We start from the raw sequence: 6,327 nt of genomic DNA, 5'->3' as shown, positions 1-6,327 counted from the left end.
TCACTGATCCAAAGCCCTGGGAATCGCCACCTTTCCCTGGGGCGCTGGTTAATTAGCAGGCACTAATTACCATGTGAATCCCGCTGGGATGTATTTTTAGCCTAAACCAAGGAGATCCATTTGGGTTTCTCAGCCTTCTTTCAGCACCTGAGCCCAAAGCCACAACCCCATCACCACAATAACCACAGGAGCGTCCTCCCCTCTCCGGGAGAACATTCCTGCAGTTTCCACACCCACATCCCCGGCAGCGGGCAGCCAGCCTCCCAATTACAGCAATTAACATTACGGGTATTAATAAACCAGCCTGGGTTTCCTAACAGGAAAACCTGCAGGGGCTTGTCGGAGGAACAAGGAGCCCCGGGCGATTTTTGGGGGCGGATGGGGGAATAATTGGAATTACAGGATGACACTGTGGGGTCTCCAGAGGTTTTGGAAGCACATCCTGGTGTGAGGACAGGTGGGAAGACCACGAGTGTCCTCCCCATCCCTGAAGCTCCTGCAGAGCCTGGAACCAGGGGGGTGAAGCTCCATTTCTATCCAGGAAGGCGATAACTCCATTCCATGGACTCATCCAGGGGGATTTCTGTGTCTGCACCCCCAGGATTTATAGGCCACCCATTCCCAACATCCCCTGCAGGGACCAAGCTCCAGGAGGAGTGCAGGGAAACAGGGAATTTGAGTATTTCCTCCTCCCGGGGCCAGGAGCAGCTCCTCATCCTCTCCTTCCACCCTGGGAAGGTTCATCACCCTTTATGGGGATTTTTAAGGCAGGGCGGCTGCAGGTACAAAAAGGAACCATTGGCTCCAAGCCCTGCCCTTCCTCCCCTCTTTCCCAACACTTCAGCGCCTGTTTTCCTTTTCCAAGCACCACAGAAAACGCTCGGGAGCAAGACCAGACACAGAGAGAGGAAGCAGCAGCTTCCTTCCCCATCCAAGGCCAATTATCCAGGTGTTACACAAGGCACCATTCCCACCCCAAACTCCGGGATTGGGATCTGCACTTGGGAGCCCTCAGGCAGCCCCTGCCTGGAAATGTCCACCCCGGGCAAAAACTCCACCCCAAGGGAGTTTTCCTGCAGGCAGGGAGGTGCCATGCTCCAAACTCCCCAGGTGGGATTCCCTGGAAATGCCCCCAGGATCCTCAGAGCTGCCCAGGCATTTACATCCCATTTTACATGGAAAACACTAACACGGGATCACACCTTTTAAAACAGATATTTCCACCTCGCTGAAGCCCAGGCTCTGCCATCAGGCCTCGAATTTTAATTGAAAAAACGTGATTTAGGTTAATTGGCAGCAGATGAGTTACAGGGCTCAGAAGCAGGGGAACATTTGATGCAGCAGATTTATGGCAGCAGGGACCCGACCATCCCAGGTTTTGCATCCCCCTCACAGCCCCACTGCCAAAACAGCTCAGCTGGCCAAAAAAAAAAAAAGTAATTAGTGTTTAATTTCTTAACAATTTTTTTTTACCTTCCTTTTAATTGCTCCACATAAAACTGTCCTAGAATTTTACAGCCTGGCCCAGTCCTCATTGCTGGTTTTAATTAGGCTGAAGCAGGGCTGGCACTTAATTTGGAGAGGGGGAGGACGTCAGGCCACGCTCGGGGAAGGTTTTGCCATTCCAGGCATCCAGAAAACATCAGCAGGAGCAGCAGGGAGCAGGAGCAGGGCTCCCAGAGCTGGAGCTGGGGTGGCTCATCCTGCTCCTGGCTCCACGAAATCTCTGGTGGAAAGGAGCAGAATTCTGGCAGCAGAATTTCCTCTCCTTGACAGCGACCAAAGCACAGGAGCTTAGAGGGAAAATGAGCTTAGCTTGGGGCAGCTGTGGGGTAATTCCCATTCCTGGGGGATTGGGGCTGCCAGCCCTTCCTCAGAGCACTGGGAACATCCCAAAGCACTCCCAGCCCCAGGAGCAGCCAGGGAATTCCATGCAGGACATCAGCATTCCTGCCCAGCGAGGGTTAATGTTTGCAATGGGAAAGCAAACCCATAAATCCCTGGATCCCTCCTGCACCCAGGCCGGGTTTCCTGGCAGGAAGGCCAGGCTGCTCTTCCAGCTGCTCACCCAGGAAGGTCCCACCCTCCCCTGGCTGTGTTTGCTCGGGGCTGGGGCATCCAAAGGCCTTTGAGGGGAATGTTCCTCAGGAACCCCAAAAATCCCACCTCCCATGTCCCTCACAGCGCATCCCTGGACCTGTCCCTGTGCCCATCCATGCAGCATTCTGTGCTGGGAAAGGATGGCACAGGGGGAGCAGGACCTCGGTGCTCTGGTTTAATGGGCAAGGTGGGGATCAGCCACAGCTTGGACTCAGTCCTGGAAACCTTTTCCAGCCTAAATGATCCTGGTAGAAACTTCCAGTCACCCTGGCTGCTCCAAATAATGATTCTGAATCCATGCTCATGAGGCCACTGTGCTTTTCTTATGACAGGACCCCTTTTTATGTTAAATAATGTTCAAAATCCTAAAAAAATAATTATCATAAACGGATATTTCCACTACATAAATATCCCTTTCATGTTCTATTTCCACAGGGCACCTTCCGGTGCTTACAGGGGAGGAGGGAACAGGACCCAGGCACAATTAACAACAGGATTTTAGGGGAAATAATTTGCATTTCAGTGGCTTTTGGAGCAGGAGGGATGGCAGTGGTGGTTAAAGGCTGGAAAGGGAAGAGGGAAAGGACAGGGGAGAACTTTCCTGGAAAATGAAGGTGTTAAAGTCCTGGGCTGGCTTTGTTAGGACAGGAGTTTCTCAAGGTTTCCTGGACAGTCCAAGGCATCCCCAAAACCCCCTGGAAACATGGCAAATGGAAAAGCACTCACAGAGCCAAAGGGGTTTATTAATTGCAATTTAATTGTCTCTGAGGGTGACATTCCCCTCACTGTGACATTCCCCGGGCTGGGGTTTGGCTTCCCCCCATCCCTGCTCCTGCTCCACGGTCCCAGCTGCACTGGGATCCACTGGGATGCTCCAGCTGTGGCACAAGGACTGTCCTGAGGCCACCCAGCACAGGATGAGGCTCTGCCACTCTGAAACCCCAGCAGCAGCTCAGCTCCTGCTCTTCCAAAGGCTCCAGTCCCCACCACGGGATCCACTGCACCCAAACCCCCAAAAAACAGCAAAAAAAAAGAGCAGAGGAGTAAAAACAAAGACCAAAAATATCCACTGGGAACCAGGCAAGTGCTTGGTCCTTGTCAGAGAAAAGCACTGAGCTCCTGCTTGAGCCAGGAGCCTTCACCATCCATCCATCCATCCATCCATCCACGGGCAGGATCCCAAAGGATAATTCCCAAAGGCCAGCAGAAAACTGCTCCCGAGTCCTGCGAGTTCCACGTGGAGGAGCTCAGCTCCTGGAGGGATGTGCAGCCAGCCAGGCTGGGCAGGAGCTGAGCTGGGTTTGCTTCTGGAGCTCGGGGAAGAGCCTCTGCCAGCCCTGATGGGCCACGGTGCCCAGGGAGCTGCTGCTCCTGAGCTGCAGCTGCAGTGTCCATGCTGGCCTCAGGAGCTGCTCCTGGCTGTCCTCCTGTCCTTCTGTCCCTCTGCTCCAGCTGCAGCGTCCATCCTTGCCTCAGGAGCTGCTCCTGGCTGTCCTCCTGTCCTTCTGTCCCTCTGCTCCAGCTGCAGTGTCTGTGCTGGCCTCAGGAGCTGCTCCTGGCTGTCCTCCTGTCCTTCTGTCCCTCTGCTCCAGCTGCAGTGTCTGTGCTGGCCTCAGGAGCTGCTCCTGGCTGTCCTCCTGTCCCTCTGTCCCTCTGCTGCAGTTGCAGTGTCCATCCTCACCTCAGGAGCTGCTCCTGGCTGTGCTGGCTGTCCTTCTGTCCCTCTGTCCCTCTGCTCCAGCTGCAGTGTCCATGCTGTCCTCGGGAGCTGCTCCTGGCTGTCCCTCTGTCCCTCACCCCGAGGCTCCAGCACAGACCTGTGAAGGAAAAGCAGGGTTAATGACCAGGCTGGGCTGGAGCAGGGGCTGACCCTCCCTCAGCACCAAACCCAGGGTTTGGGTGATGTGGAAGGAGGAGATGGAGCAGCCCCAAACCCTCCTCCTCCTCTCCCCAGGCCTCTCCTGAGCACCCCCACACGCTGCTGGGGACCACAGCTGAGAGCTGCAAATCCTCCTGCCTGCCCCCGGGGCACCCTGGAGCCCTGCAGGGCACTGACCCCGAATTCCAGGGGCTGGGGATCACTGCACAGTGGGGTCTGGGATGGACAGGGAGGTAAAACATCAGTGGTGACATCCCAGGGGTGCCTCGTGAGCATCACTGGGGTTTGCAGGGCACCAACCCCAAACTCCCAGGCTCTGGGGACCTGTGCACAGCAGGATGTGGGACAGGCAGGGATGGTGGTGAAATTCCAGAGGCACCCAGTGCCCCCTAAGAAGGTCCAGAGGCACCTTGTGAGCATCCCTGGGGTTTGTAGGGCATCAATCCTAAATTCCCAGGCTCTGGGGACCTGTGCACAGCAGGACGCAGGACAGGCAGGGACACTGGTGACACCCCAGAGGCACCCAATGCCCCCTAAGAAGGTCCAGAGGCACCTCATGAGCATCACTGGGGTTTGGAGGTCATCAACCCCAAATTCCCAGGCTCTGGGGAGCACAGGCAAGTAGGATCTGGGACAGAGAGGGAGCTCAAACACCACTGGTGGCACCCCAGGGGCACCTCATGAGCATCCCTGGGGTTTGCAGGGCACCAACCCCAACCTCCCAGGCTCTGGGGACCTGTGCACAGCAGGATGTGGGACAGGCAGGGACACTGGTGACGACCCAGAGGCACCCAGTGTCCTCTAAGAAGGTCCAGAGGCACCTCATGAGCATCAACCCTGCATTCCCAGGCTCTGGGGAGCACAGACCAGCAGGATCTGGGACAGGCAGGGAGCTCCAACTGCCTCATGAGCATCCCTGGGGTTTGCAGGGCATCCCAGGCTCTGGGATGTGGGACAGGCAGGGACATGGGTGACACCCCAGAGGCACCCAGTGCCCGGGGAGAGCACCCCGAGGGTCCAAGCCCTGGGCTGGACCCACGGGGCCTCAGGGGTCGGGGAGCCCCAGCCCAGCAGGGAGCGCCGGGCAGCGGCAGCCGCGTTTGAAGCGCCGCGGCCGGAGCGATCAGAGGGCACGGGGCGATAGCGATAGCGCAGCCCGGGGCTGCTCTGATCTGTTATCGCAGCTCCAGCGCGGGCAACACCCGCACATCAAAGCGCTTCCTGCCGCCCCCGCCCCGAGCAGCCCGCGGGCAGAGGGATGGGGCAGGAGCCCGGCACTGCGGGGAGGGGCACGGAGCCGTGTCCCCTGCCCGGCCTGGGGACATCACAGCTCTGGACACACCGGCAGAGATGTCCCATGCCTGTCGTGTCCTGGGGACAACTGCACTGCGGGGAGAGGCACGGAGCAGTGTCCCCTGCCTGTCCTGGGGACATCACAGCACTGCAGGGAGGGACACACTGGGAGGATGTCCCCTGCCTGTCCTATCCTGAGGACATCAGCACAGCACTTCGGGCAGGGACACATCAGGAGCAATGTCCCCTGCCTGTCCTGGGGACATCAGCACAGTACTGTGGGGAGAGACACACCAGAAGCAATGTCCCCTGCCCGTCCTGTCCTGGGGACATCAGTACAGCACAGCAGGGAGAGGGGCACGGGAGCGATGTCCCCTGCCCAACCTGGGGACATCACAGCACTGGGAGTGATGTCCCCTGCCTGTCCTGTCCTGAGGACATCAGCACAGCACTGCGGGGACACACTGGGAGCAATGTCCCCTGCCTGTCCTGGGGACATCACAGCACTGGACACACCAGGAGCAATGTCCCCTGCCTGTCCTGGGGACATCACAGCACTGGACACACCAGGAGCGATGTCCCCTGCCTGTCCTGGGGACATCACAGCACTGGACACACCAGGAGCGATGTCCCCTGCCTGTCCTGGGGACACCAGCTCATCCTGAATGTGTGAACCCTGCTCAGTGTCCCAGCCTAACCCACAGGACAGAGCCCTTTGCTCTCCCCCACCCAGACCCCCCTGCCCTACAAAACCCCGCTCCTTCCCCCGTGCCCCCCCAGCCGGGCAGATTTCAGGTGCAGATTTTCCTGTTCCTCCCCCATCCCCCAGGAGGGACCATCTGCTTCCCCGAGCCCCAGGGAGGAGCAGCACAGCCAGGCCACACACTGCGAGCCACCAGCAGCTCCTGGCCACCAGCCCCGGGGTTTCTGTCCTCTCCAGGAGCCCCCACAACATCCCAGGAGAGCAGGGAGGGAACGAGGGCCCAGCAGCATCCCACAGGAGCAGAGGATCCACAGATCCACAGAGGAGGTGCTGGGTCTGCAGCAGGACAGCA

At 58.2% G+C, this 6,327-nt stretch overlaps 1 long non-coding RNA gene across 2 annotated transcripts in view; it reads right to left on the bottom strand.

Annotated features, from left to right (window-relative positions):
- Positions 1-381: 381 nt before the first annotated feature.
- LOC135284140 (uncharacterized) overlaps positions 382-6,327 on the bottom strand; it is a 43,838-nt gene continuing 37,892 nt past the window's right edge. Inside the window, exons 4-5 of one of the 2 annotated variants that reach the window (XR_010349628.1) lie at positions 1,883-3,917; positions 382-1,845 (exon numbers count right to left, since the gene is read on the bottom strand). This is a non-coding gene — a long non-coding RNA (uncharacterized LOC135284140). Of the gene's footprint in view, positions 3,918-6,327 lie in introns of both variants that reach the window. The other variant, XR_010349627.1, reaches the window with a different exon arrangement.

This window comes from Passer domesticus, chromosome 20 (genome assembly GCF_036417665.1).
Source record: "Passer domesticus isolate bPasDom1 chromosome 20, bPasDom1.hap1, whole genome shotgun sequence".
NCBI classification, from domain to species: Eukaryota; Metazoa; Chordata; class Aves; order Passeriformes; family Passeridae; genus Passer; species Passer domesticus.
Note: the sequence above shows the minus strand (reverse complement) of the source record. Positions and strands in the feature narration are given on the sequence as shown.